Below are 14,418 nucleotides of genomic sequence, written 5' to 3' on the forward strand. Positions count from 1 at the left end.
CGTGCTTCTGCACTGCCTCCAGGAGCGCATGCACTTACCTGGTTTTGTATTGCCTTCGTGATCGGCCCCTCTTTAACGAAGCCACAATGTCAAGTCGTGGCGGCATCATGTGATGTTACGTCACGTGACGTCATGCCAGAACTTCACGTCATGAGGATGTCCCAAATTTTTTAGATCTATGACGTGGACAAGCGGGAAAGCGGAAAGCGGAGGAATTCTCCGTGCCAGGCGGCTTAAGGAGCACTGACATCAAATTTTAAAGACGAGATGTGCCATTCATACGATTGCTCGGTATGCATAGGTCTTCTTGGCCAAATTCGAATGGCGTGCGTCGCGTGGAAGTAATTTTATTTCGAGGGCAAACAGCGTACAAAAGCTCAACGGAAGCCTGATCACGCTGCGACATCGACACTAGTGCTACGTGTAAGGTGTGATACATTCCGCAAATACCATGCTGAGTGACGATACGCTAGTAACAGTCACGTCGCCGATCTGAGTGTATTTATTGTGGCGCCGACACCAGGCGACGAGGCGACGCTCTCACTCCCAGCCAGTGGCTCTCCTTCCTGTCCCGATCCGTGCTTGCGATTCATCGTGTCGCATCGACTAATTTGTCGTGTGCTCCACAGCGCGAGTGCGATCAATCGGAGCGACTACGGGCCAACATGTCGGGGAGCCGCTGCGTAGTGCGCAGCTGCTCGTCGAGGCTCGGAAAAAGCGGAAAGTGCGTGGCGTTTCATTATACGTACGGTACACGCCAACACGACCACAAGCTATCGAAGTGGAGTAGCCTATAGATAAATAACATAGCTAACAAGTAACACGCATGTAGCGTTGATAGTGAACTAAAATCGACAAGGGTACCAATGTGGGCTTGTTGGTTCATCATAAACTGGCATTTAGCATAGCGCGGGAAGACACACGGACAAAGAAGAAGAACGAGACGAACACAAGCGCTACACAAGCGCTTGTGTTCGTCTCGAACGAGGCCTAAGTCTGGAAAATAAGCCGTTTTTCATTTCTAGATATAGAAATTGAAATAAATTAGCTTTACCTAGTCTATTGTATGTAAAAATCCGCCAGAACATTCCTTGCAAGCAAGCAAAGTACATGGTGTAGTCAATGACTTGTCAGGGGGCTGTTTGATATTGTTGTCTACACTCGTTAAAAAAGGCCACCGTCTAACTAAAGAAATTGCGATGAAAAGCATTAGGGTTGTACCACTCCGTCCGTCAAACTAAAGCATGCGCCCGTCTAGCGGCGCACTTGTTTTCTTTCCTCCCGATATTGCTTTTGATGCGCTAACAATGTTTGTCCTTGGTGAGTGATGGAAAAATCACTCAATAGGTATGCGTTATTCACATGCCCCACAAAGCTGTATTACTGCATCGCATGATATAATTATTTTCAGTGAATATCACACTTCCTAGTATAATTGAGCTATCACGTCATTCCCGCTAATGAAATGCATTTCGCTCGCATGAAATTAATTATTTCATATCTTACCCACTTGTCTGGCATATGACGGAAGCAGAACTTCGTGAACAATTATCACACTACAGGCAACAGAAATCATCTGTGACAACAATACACAAGACTTATATTTCATGAATTCAATTACCATATATCATGAGGACATTACGCAAATTATTTTTCCAGGGGATAGGCAAAAATTACGCCCGTTGGTTGGTGGTGGTGGTGACAGCTTCTATAAACGCTGCAGCCAATTTGTGGCACGGGCTGAGGCTGCTGCCGTGGAGGTCCGAAGGACTTGTTTCCTAGCCAGCTCACAACAGGAGGATAAAGAGAAGGAGGAGGAGGAAGGAAATGAATGAAAGGCAGGAATGCTAACCAGACGCGCGTGTTTTTTGCAACCCTACACATGGGGACAGGGATAAAGGGAATAAAAGAAAGAAAGAAGAGGGGAAAAGGCACTGCCAAGGTACTTATGCGCCTGTCCACTGAATGCCTACAAGCATTCGCTTAAGCCAGTCGATCTTAAAAATAGTAGCAATGCTCGCATCGCTTTGTTGGCCTGTGATGTGTAGAGTCACGATCCGAGCATCTTCTCTTCGGAAAACGGTCTATCGTCTAGCTTGTTCAACGGATTGCGCAGAACGTTGCGTTCATTCACAAAGCGTTCACAGAAACACAGTAGATGCTCTATCGTTTCGTCGCTATTACATGAGTCGCATCTGGAGGTGTCTGCCATTCCTATGCGAAAAACGTACGCCTTCGTGAAAGCTACTCCTAACCACAGGCGGCACAGTAAAGTTGCATCACGGCGGGAGAGGTACGATAGAACTTGGAGCTTCCTCGATGGGTCTAGTTCTTGTAGGCGACGGTTCCAGACACTGGAGTCATTCAACCAAGTTTGCGATATTGCGTCAGCGAACGAGCGAAGACCCCTTGCAGCGTCTGTACTGGACAAGGGTGTTGGGGTTGTCTGGACATCCTCGTGGGCAGACCAGGCAGCATCATCAGCGAGCTTGTTACAGGCTTCCTGGATAGCCAATAAGCTGCGCCGCGCGGCCGTCCACCACGCTATTCATGTGGGGAGACGAAATTTCCTCTGCCTATAACCTCACATGCATAGAGAAGTGTGCCTAAGAGATAATTGAGCGCAGCAGCACAGCTTGGAGTAATCGTCTGGATAGATGTGTGGATACAGCTTCCTGAAATGAACGGTGTTGAAGAAAGTGTTCGTAACTGCAATCAGCCTACGACTTCGGCCCTGTCGAGTTTTGGCGTAAGGGGGTGGATAACCACCCCCAGATTTTTGACGAAATTTTGTAATGCCACAGTGTCTGATAATTCTGTCCCTCTCTGTTCATCTCTCTGTTAGATTTCCATCTCCCGGAGATATTTCTACGAGGGCGCGGAACCTGAGACCTCGCGTTACGCGGTAGACATCCTCGTTGAGACTGGTATGGGGGCCCTGTGCGCAGGGAACAGGATAATAAGTCATAACTCCGTCTTAGAGGTGATATGAGTAATGATATAGTAGAGGCGATCGATTTGAGGGTAGCATCGCTGGTTGGTTCGTAAAAACGTTTATTGAGTGTTCTGCATTTTGACGAGTCGGCCTCAGGTCTCCCACGTCTGCATGTCCATGCCTTGCCTAGTCCATGCCATGCCTTGCCAGGGCATCGGCCCACCTCACCGAGAGAACATCGGGAATAATATCTTTATTATTTTCCTCACATTCCCAGAGCATGCGTTTCAGTGTAGCGCGTTCTATGTCACGGACCTTGTAGGTACTGTCACGATAGATCCCAGGGTTCAATCTATGACGTGATGGTTTGAATAAGCGTCAGTCTACAGCTGCCGCGAGATGGTAGCTTGGAATCTGCATAATTTTATACTAGGCGGAGTTATACTCTGTTGGGCTAGATTGAAAGCCTTATTAGTTTCATTGTAGCTCTTTACCTTGCCCTTGCCTGCGTCGACCGCGAAGGCTCTTCCATAACGGCCAATCCGCCGTTTTCACTACGCCCCGGCAGAGGCAGCACTGCAAAATGAAAAAGGCGGATTACGTCCCTTACAATGAAGTATGTCGCCTTGTTAAAGTTGGCAACTTTAGAACAGAGTGCTCCCATGTTTGCCGAGAACGAGATCACAGTGAGGGATGTTTCCCAAGCTTCAGATGTGCTTTGGAGAATAGGAAAAGCTTGCGGTGAAATTCTTGTCTTGGTGTAATTTCAGCCGGCTGTGCGCGAACCGCTCAGAAGAATTTGGGTTTCCAGGCGAGCCTGGCAAGGGCAATGAAACTTTTCGGCCACTTTTCTTTGTTTCCTTTTGATACTGGCTGCGTGCGAAACTTTGACATCGGCGTTGACGACTGCCGCTGGAAATCATCAGCTTTCCTAGTAGCCAGCTACGCCTGTGAATCTTGCCTGCTTGTGACTCTCGTATATCCATAGCAGTGTTATGGCCCTGGCCTTTCTGCGTCCCTGGGTGCACGTTCTTTGGTGTTGGGGCTGTTTTTATCTTGTCTGTTATGCAACTTCGGATGCCAACTTTGCCGCCGCGTAGACGGTGCTACGTTATGTTTAGCGTTTTCACAATATGCCTTCCTCTGCTAGTGGAGGAGTCTTTTGAGCTGTGAGATCACCTATGCTGATGCCCCCTTATCTAGCGTAAGCGCTGTTCTGCTTATTTTAAAGATTGTGAACCTGCAACAGTTGAAAATGCCCCTAGAAGGTTCTCATTCAGGTTCTCTTTCAAGGTTCTCATTCAGAAATGAAGACCACAGTACATGAGTGCTTTAATCAGAGGTCATCATCGTTACACCTCAGTGGTATAATATGACAAATGCTAAAGTGGGCAGAGAAAAACTCATTCACAACAATTTGCCCCTGCGAGGTGTTGCGACGACAAATAAAGGAAAATGAAGAGGCTAAGTGGCCTTCTTTGTTTTGGTTTATATTTCTGTGTCCTTCTCGATCTATTTCTTTCCGTTTCTCTCCTCTATTTCTTCTACGTGTTTTTCCTGTCTTTATATATAAAGGAAAGAAGTGTTAATTTCAAGGGCTCGTCAAGAGTGTTCCACACTCGCCGTCATGGCAACTGGCGGCGCTGACTGACGCTCCCACATTAAAATTCACATATATACTCTATAAAGTGGACGGGGAGATGGCCGCCGCGGTAGCTCAGTTGGTAGAGCATTGGACGCGTTATTCGAAGGTCGCAGGTTCGGTCCCTGCCCGCGGCAAGCTATCTTTCCGTCCACTTTTCTTTCTTCACAATTACTTTACATTTACTAATAAAACCTCCCCTATACTTTTCTTGGCATTATTGTCTGTTAGTTCTCATTATTATTGTATATATATATATATATATATATATATATATATATATATATATATATATATATATATATATATATATATATATATATATATATAGGCATGGTGGTGGAGTGGCCGTAGCGTTGCAAGTAGTCAAGTAGATCCTCCGTGACAAGTCACAACGTTGTTTATTTCGACGTTTCAGCCAGACTCTGGCTGAAACGTCGAAATAAACAACACTGTGACTTCTCACGGAGGATCTACTTGACTATATATAATATATATATATATATATATATATATATATTTTTTTTTTTTTTTTCCAGGCCTACTCTTCTACTTTCCGTATCCAGTTCAGTAACCATAAGCTGTAATTCGTCTCCGGTGAGAATTGATATGCATAAAACGAATGTGGAGAAATCTAGGCAGAGAACAGCGCTTTGCGGTAGGAGGCGAGACACTGGAAGCTGTAAAGGAGTACGTCTACTTAGGACAGGTAGTAACCGCAGAGCCGAACCGTGAGAGTGAAATAACTAGAAGAATAAGGATGGGATGGAGCTCATTCGGCAAGCATTATAAAATCATGAATGGTAGTCTACCAATATCCCTCAAGAGGAAAGTATATAACAGCCTGCAGCTTACCGGCACTTACCTACGGAGCAGAAACCTGGAGACTTACAAAGAGGGTTCAGCTATATATATATATATATATATATATATATATATATATATATATATATAAGGAATGCAGAAAGAAACTACAACTTCCGTTGGTTTGGTGAACCAGACTTTGTCAGTCTGGTCCACCAGACGAAACGTTAGTGAAATTATACAGTGGCAAACCAACGAAAGTCGTAGTTTGTTTCTTCATTCCTGATTCCATCGGGGTCCGCTTGATTCTTTTCCCACTACTATATATATATATGTGGGGGGGTATGCCTTTAGTCAGTCCGCGTAAACGAACATCAGAGAAACAGAATTTTGACGCAGGTGTTGCCCTCATAGAGTTTGCAAGCATTCCGTTCAAGTTCCACCTGTAATGAGCCATCTGCCACTGTTCCATACAAATTGATACACTCACAGATGGTCAACTGTCAAGTCATGCAAGCGCGGCCGCTTCGGGAAGGGAACGTGTGCAGACCTTCGACAATGGAGGCCAGTTGATCTCGTAAGTCCATTTTTAGCGGTCGTTTCACGTGCAGTTTTGCTTGGTATTTCCGAAGCGTTTTCTCTAGGCAATGTCCGCACTTTCTCTTCTTTTACCCAGCTGCATAATTCGCCTGAACGGTTAAATGGTAGTTTTTGGTAGTACGTGTAAAGCTTATGTAGCTTCAAATCATAGAAATGATGTGTAGCTTCCACGTACGCGCATGCGCCCGCGCGTGCGTCTGTTGTGATGCGACAGAGATCCCATATATAGAATCGATAGGTATTCCTTGATGTACTTGAGGCGATCAAAGTTGAAAGATCATGATTCTAAATCAACGTTCCAGACAAACAAACAGGCAAGAAGACATCAACAAGGCAGAGAAGCTGCTAGCCGGCGAGGTACACAAACGGATGTGCTAACAACGTAACAATAACTAGCTCATGCGTGAACTAGTAACAAAATTGTGTACCTTGCACTGGAGGCGTAGTTATAAACATACAGCGGAGCTGATCGGCAGCTAGATAGCCCTAGTTGTTGCTCTTTTCCTTAGTTTCGCAAGTTTTCTCTTATTTCTTCCTCGCCAGCAATCCTTGGTCACATACGCTGCATTGATCTCGACCAACACTTCAGGTCGACACGGCGGTCGCGACACATTGTGCACATCAGTGCCAGTGATCCCACTACCTCCCTTCTAGTTCACTGAAAGAGGACAAAGAGAGCACGTGCCGGTTCATTATGATGATAGTCTTCTGTCACATGACCAGTGTTATGTGACTTTGTTGGGAACGCGTCACGTTACTAGTGGTACGTGGTTTTACGTAACGGATTAGTTGGTAATACCCGGCTTCACAAAGCTATAATGTTTTAATGTGCAGTGGGCGTCTTTAAACTGTGTACTTGCAGCAGTCACGCCAAGGGTGTTTTCAACGGGTTCCAGATATTCCGCTCCTCAAGCCTTCACTGTGACTGTGCTGCGTGTTCCACGCAGACCTGGGTTTTAAACAGTGGAGCTATATAAGGTTTTAGAACCGCCACGTGGCGCGAACCGAAAGGGGGAAACCACTTAACCTACTCGCTTCCGCTAGCAAAAGGCCAGGCGCAAGGCACCTGTGCCCTTCGCTAGCCTGACGTCTGTGGACCGGCACACACTCTCTTCATCCTCGTCTCGATCTTCTGCTTCACTCCTAGAACATGTCCGCCAATTTGGCGTGGGAGGCAATTACTCTGATGAGAGAGAGAGTGAGCAAAAAGAAATATATAATAACAGAGAAAGAGATAAATATAGAGAATGAAATGGAATAAAGAAATACAAAGACAAAAGGCGAAAGAACGAGTACAGAGGGAGATATGCAGAAGTATATAAAGAGAGAAAGAGAGAGAAAGAAAGGGAAGAAACAGAAAAAAGTGGAAATGCAAAGAAAGGAATTATCCTGCCAAAATCGCGTAAAACCAGCCACGTGACGTGATTTTGGTGGGCACATGGCCACGTGACTAATCTTACATGATTTTACGTCAGGCGATATAAAATCACGTAAAATTAGTCGCGTGAAATTTTCCACCCAAATCACGTCACACTATTAACAACTCCACTTGGTACGCAATTCCCATTCTGTCACGGCTGGTCGTTATTTTACTCTTCTACCTTGCCATAATACAACTGTTAACGCAATTGCTTGCCCGACATGACGACTCTATAGGCCATTTTTGCGAATCACGCATGAGTTTAGAGCATGTGCGTGCGTGTGCGGTAGCATACTCCACTGGCACGCAGAGGGGCTGGGTTCAAATCCCACCCTATCCTAAATACTTTGTCCTTATTGTGCGCGACAGCTGTTACGGACGCCGGCGGCGGCAGCGGCGCAGCGGGGTGGAAATGTACGCCGCCGAAATCGGCTCTTGTGATCTCATGACATCTTTCGCTGGGAAATTCCAGTAGATGCAACTCACTCTGTCGGGCTGGTTACTTAGTACATGGTTGATTGTCTACTCGGCGTCAACCTCGTTGCGAGTCTCATTCCAATGCGACATGTGGCGATGAATCAGGTGACAGTTCGAACGAGAGAAAGAAGAAAACTAAAAATAAATTTGTACATATTGCATTATGGTGTTTTCTATGCAAATGGGATGCGAAAAAGTTTAATTTATTTTAGGCATTTCCTGTGGATGTTAGAGTACATTAAAACAAAGCATAACTACAGTACGCTTAGTTGAGAACGACGTCTTAATCTTAGATAATTTGTTTATGTTGAGCCGACGGAATTCGATGTAAGCCATTTATGCAATTATTCCACTTACGTATATCGAAGACTGTCAGGTCGGTCCATGCTGAGGCAAGTTAGTTTTTTTCCTTTTAATTACTTTCCCTCTATGCCATAATTCCTTCACAACAGTTAAAAATAACAAAAATTACCCACTATGCTTTTCTTGCCTTCATTGTCTGTTGCGATTGTTACACCAGAAATTAGACATTACATGCCAGCACTATCGCGAAGTGAAACAGAAGTTCGAATTCTGGATTAGTGATCTACGAGCACGTAACTTATTCACAAAGAGAGTAGCGGTAGTGATGGGCAAGCAACGCGAGCGTATCCCACTCTTTAAATTGACCTTGCGTACAGCGCGGGAATAGGCGAAGAGACAAAGAACTGACATAGACGATTTGTCCCTTCATCGCTTCGTCTTATCCTGCGCTGTTGGCAAGTTTAGTGTTGAATACCAACTAGCACTTACCGAAACCTTGCTAGACGGGTGGTTGTCTACTTTCCCTTTCTTAACCCTTTCGCCACCTTGCGGGATTCCGCAGAACTGATTTGCAATATGCGTCCAGTTGCTTCGAATTGTCGATGAATTCGCCCTCGCGCTGCCAATTGTTAGCGCCCTGGTAAGCTCAATTGGTAGAGCTACCGCCCCGAAAAGGCGTTCGTCCCGGGTTCGAACCCCGGACCAGGACGAATTTTTCGGCAACTATGATGCTTTATTTCGGAGAAATCCGTATGGATTTCCTTGTGGCTTCATGCTACAAACGGGTGTTTGTATATTTTCTCTTTGTTCACCTTGTGTGGGCCGAAGTATCGCGTTGGCGGGCAAGCTGTTGGGCATCTTCGACGCGCTGAAGGCAGAGCGCAACGTCCAGGCTGTCCTCGTCGTTGACGTTCGGCCGCATGGCTTCAAGTGTAGTCGAGGGCCTCCTTCCGTCAACTAGATTGAATGGCGTAGTGTGCGTTGTTTCTTGCACTGCCGTGTTTATAGCGAATGTTATGTACGGAAGGATGGCGTCCCATGTCTTGTGTTCGACGTCAACGTCCATGGCCACCATGCCCGCGACGGTCTAATTTTGACGCTCGGTGTGACCGGTTGTCTATGGGTGGTAGCTTGGGTTTGGCGGTGGCTTTACTGGCTGTATTTCAAGATCGCTTGGTTAGGTCAGCCGTAAAGCGGTGCCCATGTCGGTCATAAGGACTTCTGGCGCGTCGTGGCATAGTAAGGTGCCATGAACGAAGAAATTGGCTACCTTGTCGGCCCTCCCTTCAGGCAGGACACTGGTTTCGGGGTAGCGGGTGAGGTAGTCCGTGGCTAATACATTCCGCTCTTCGCGGGACGTCGACGTCGGAAATTGCCCTAGCAAGTTTAGCCCGATCTGCTGAAAGGGTCTACGAGGAGGATTGATAATCCGCGATGCCGTTGGTGTCTTGTTGGCTTGCGCTTTGATCACCGCTTTTCGACGGCGTCTGGAACATCAAACAACCAGCACCTTAACCAATTGTCAAGCGGTCGTGACTTTGACGAACGGAGCAGTCGGCGTGTTCAAGACGAAGCTCTTATTTAGTAAAATTTCTGCCAGGGGAAACAAAAAGTCAAGCAATTGACACTGCAAGAGATAGCAAATAGACAAAAGCAATAAATACAAACAATGAACACTGTACAGTGATGGCGGTGAACAGAGCGTCGGCCAACGATAATCTGATCTGCAGTTGGGCGCGTCAGCGTTTATACATGCGGCATCGAACATTCGAGCCTTACAGCTGGTAGGTGAGCTAGTTCCTGAAGAAACAGAACCGTTCGTGTTTGCGCGATCAAGCCTATCAGAAGATTCTAAAGAAATAAGGGAGGTTACCCGACATTCAGGAACGTTATGCGAAAGGGAGTGGTTATAGATGTAATGGGCTGGTTACATAGAAATACAAAAAGAGAACGCGCGCGGCAATATATCAATCTCGTGCTGCATGTTTGTAGTTACCAATAGTTCTGACGCGCCATTGGAAAGTGATGTTTTAAAGCTGAGGTGCGGCTCCCCAGTCTGCGAGGGTTTTTCAGTGGTAGACACTTTCCATTCACTTCCAAATCAGGGAAGTCTACAAAAACGAGTTGAATGGTCTCTCTTTGATTACAATAATAGCGCAGAATAGAAAGCGTGGAACTAGACCGGTGACAAAATTGTGTTGATTTTCTTTCGGCAATACAGTTTTGTTAATGAGACTTCAGACATTTTTGTGCAACCTATCACATACTTCTCCAAGGAAATCTATGGTGCTGAACATTTTTGTGGTCTAAAAAGTAATACAGTGAAACCTCGGTGATACGAATCTCATGGGACCAGGAAAAATATTCGTATCATCCGAAATTCATATCACCAGAAAGCATGGAAAATTAGCAGGCTACGAAAGAAAGGTGGGCTACATTTTCGTTTATTGTTCTTGAGGTCCGCAGCAACGGCAGGAAGAACCCCGAATGATTGTCAGTTATGTTTTTAGATGTCGGCAATCATACCAGCACTCGTAAATATACGACCCGTACACTCGCACCTAATTAATGAACCATGTGCGTTGTGACCCGCGACAGCAGTAGCCCATTCCAAATTTTCGTATGCGTTTTGACATGACACTGGAGTACTGCAGCGAAAGTAACAAAAAAAAGCGCTTTGACGCAATGGATCAAGGCCACAAAATTACAGAACCACGGTCCTGTGTTATGATTTTGTTATGGCGTAGATGTTGGGGATGTTTTTTGGGAGATTTACGGCGGTGCCCACACAAGTGCGACATGAACGGTTGTGCATGTTGGCGTTGTGAGGCCTGACTCCTTCGCCAAGACCGTCCTCGCCTTCTTTCGGTCCTCGTCCACCTTTCATAGGATGTCTGATGCACGAGGCAGGCACGTGTAAACACAATACAATGACAGCAGCCCGCGTCGACGCGTTAGAAAAAAATAAAGATGTCGCTAATGTCCTCTGTAATCTAAACGCGAAGGCACACGGAGGCACATAACAGCCTCAAAGATTCGCGCACACAATCTCGGAGGCCGTGCTCACGCTTGCGTTCCCGCGCTCGCACGTGCTCGGCGCGTCTTCCGCGACAACGCGGACAACACCTCTTCATTCATACCTGGGCGGTAGCGTACGTTCGTATGAAACGTCGCTGCATGAAAAGCGGTTTACAACAACCGTACTCCATTACATTGCAGGCCAATGGGCCCTGGCCGGGGCCAATGAAAAATTCGGATCACCCCGAAAATCGTAGTAGCTGTGATCGTATCACCGAGGTTTCACTGTATTTATTATGGTTGTTTCGAATGCAAAAATTCTGTGCTCTCTTTAGCTCTCGTGAGTGTCATAACCCTCCCAACTGTGTGTCCGCCCGCGCGATTAGAACTGCGCCCGCAGGGCCTTACGTCCAAGCTACACGGAAAATATGTGTGTTATCGGCCATATGCGTATACAATTTGTTTAGGCAATGGACGACTTTTGCACTGTCAAAACAGTACAACCAGACAAGCGATCGTTCAATATAACGGCTGAAGAAATACCTGCTTAAATTTTGCAATGCTAAGGTATTCAAGTACACATACAACTTAGCATTGCTATATTTGTGTTTCACCGAAACGCTGTGATGGAGCAAAATTTACTTGTTTCTCTCGGTCGCATCCAGCCAATTTCTACGAAGAGGTACGGTGGTCTTGATGTCGAGGATGATTTGTGATCGAATTTTTACAGGCTTTTCTTAGCTAAACTACAACCCCATGACATTTACAAGAGCTAGACTGAAAACCGAAAGTGGAAGCCAGAAGTAATCGCAAACGCGGAAATGCGTGCGCGAAATTCTCTTCAGCGCATCGGTCTGATCTTTCAGAGCAACCCCCTGAGACTCAATGAAGTTTATCATACCATATCATACTTGAAGTGTCACTATCATTGGAGCACGCGGGGTAAAGTTTAGAATTCTCGATTGGTCTGAAGGACCTATTCTTCAAGGGTAGTAGCAGCTGCCATGGTCAGTGCAATCTGGCAGTTTGGTAAAGGGAACTTCTCTTTTAACCCTGGTAGATTTACCTATATTTTTGACACGATGACGTAAAAACCCACCGTGGTATATTGTTGTAAACAACAAGCAAATATTATAAAACAAATTTCATCAAAATCGAGCCGGTCGTTTACTGAAAGAAAATGGGACATATATGTCCCACTGACTCATGAGACTGTTTTCAAAAAGTAGGAAAACATTGTCCCACTGTCTCATGAAGGCACCATCTCGTCATTGCATCAATGGGTATTTGTGGTGCAAATGGACGCAGCTAGTGGCACAGGGTATCACTTTTGAAGTTGTGCTGAGGGAAGTTGTGCGGACCTCATTTCCAGCAGTAAAACACCACCCGCCCCTCCGCCTCCTGTGAGCATTCATGGCGCCATGGTCTCTTCTTGTAAATATTACTTCACCGTATGCATCAATCATTTTTTGTCTATTTGCTTGCCCTTGCTTGGGCTGCCGAAATTTTCGAGTACGGCAGTTGTCCCTGAGTATCAGGGGCGTAGCCAGAAATTTTTTGCTGCGGGGGGGGGGGGGGGTTCAACCATACTTTATGTATGTTCGTGCGTGCGTTTGTATGTGTGCGTGTATATATACGCAAGCAAAACTGAAAAAGTTCGGGGGGGTTTGAACCCTCCAACCCCCCCCCCCCCCTTGGCTACGCCCCTGCTGAGTATGTGCCTACTTTTCAAGAGTTGTATGATATCAAGAAAAATATTTCCTCGCACGAATATCCGCAATTGCGCTGAGGAATGAGCGTGGCAATTTTCCAGGGGATTGTGTTTCGATAGATTTCAGCGATGACTGGAAGCTAAAATTGCCCCTCTGAAAACTCAGACAAAAAGCTAATTATCTGGCATTTTGATTGGTAGGTTCTTTCTGACTCAAGAAGTGGAAAATTGAGAACCTATCATAAAAAATTGCCGAAATTCAGCGCCATTTTAACACTACTTCCGCCCTTTGAAAGCCTGGTAAAAGAATTTTCCTCGGGATTACGAAGACTTGGGTAAGATATGAATGAATTATCATGGCGCTAATTGCAAAGGGTGAGGTGGGAAAAAATTTTTCCTGCAGACAGAAAAGTGGGACGTATGTGTCCAACTGTCGCACAACGAATTAAAAAATCTCATATAACTTTTTTGTGATTTCCTCACTACCACTTTTTGTCGATGTTCTTTTTTATTTAGATGGTTATGTACATCCACACTGCTCTGCTTTCATGAATTGTTGTCGCATAATCCTAAAGAGGTAACCTGCCAGATGCACTCATACATCACGCACTGCTTCCGCCTAGTCACATAAATTCTTTAGTTTCTCGTGTACTATACACGCATATGTGCGTGTCAGAGAGATAGAGAAAGATCCTGCAAAGTGAATTGATAAGCGTTCCTTGTAAGCTTTTTGAGGTCATTACAAGTGAACGGCCATAAATCTAAATCAACGTTCCAGACAAAAAAAAACGTCCACTTACAAGCCGGAAGCTGCGCAAACGCAACCGCATTTATTTAAAGCTGAGCAATAAAACGCATCCGCAAGTCATCAACGTCTGGAAAATTCCAGCAGATGCACCACAACCTGCTGCTTTGGTTAAGTGTTTGGTCGGTCGGTCAGTATTTTCTTCGTGGAGTTGCCTAATGCACTGTGGGTGATTGGCAATAAATTCCAAAGAGTGAAAGGGCCGCAAAGTAGAGGAAAGCTAATCTTTATTTCGTAAAAGAAAATAAAGACGTTAGACAGGCAATATTGTTTTCGCAAAAAACCTACTGAAAGAAACGCATAATTCATTTTTATAATATCTAATGCAACTTAAAGTTATAGCAAAAAGCGTTAATTAAATTTTTAGGAAATACGTTTTCAATATTAGTACGCATGCTTCTTTAATTCCTCTATAAAATAAAATTGCCGCCATATGAGTGCTCGTTGCAGTAATCGATATTGCCGATGCGCCGCTGAAAAGTAAAGTCCAGTTTCATTTTACAATAGCTGCCAATTCACCTTTATAATTTACTTCCATATGCAAAATGTAAAAAACAAGATTGGGTCTGGTATCTGGTTCATTTGAACAATAACATGGCGGGGAATGCGTGGGACTGATCCTCTGCCAAAAAGTAATTTTGCGATAGTAACTTTGCGTAGCGTGCTTTAGTAAATGAATGAATGAATGAATGCATGGATAAAC

General features: G+C 45.2%; 1 protein-coding gene across 1 annotated transcript in view; it reads left to right on the forward strand.

Moving 5' to 3' along the window:
- Positions 1 to 5,878: 5,878 nt before the first annotated feature.
- Positions 5,879 to 14,418, forward strand: part of LOC119402284 (uncharacterized) — a 107,711-nt gene continuing 99,171 nt past the window's right edge. Inside the window, exon 1 of the mRNA XM_037669434.1 lies at positions 5,879 to 5,958. The gene's annotated coding sequence lies outside the window, so the exon portion shown is untranslated. The remainder of the gene's footprint in view (positions 5,959 to 14,418) is intronic.

Source organism: Rhipicephalus sanguineus, chromosome 8 (assembly GCF_013339695.2).
Source record: "Rhipicephalus sanguineus isolate Rsan-2018 chromosome 8, BIME_Rsan_1.4, whole genome shotgun sequence".
NCBI classification, from domain to species: Eukaryota; Metazoa; Arthropoda; class Arachnida; order Ixodida; family Ixodidae; genus Rhipicephalus; species Rhipicephalus sanguineus.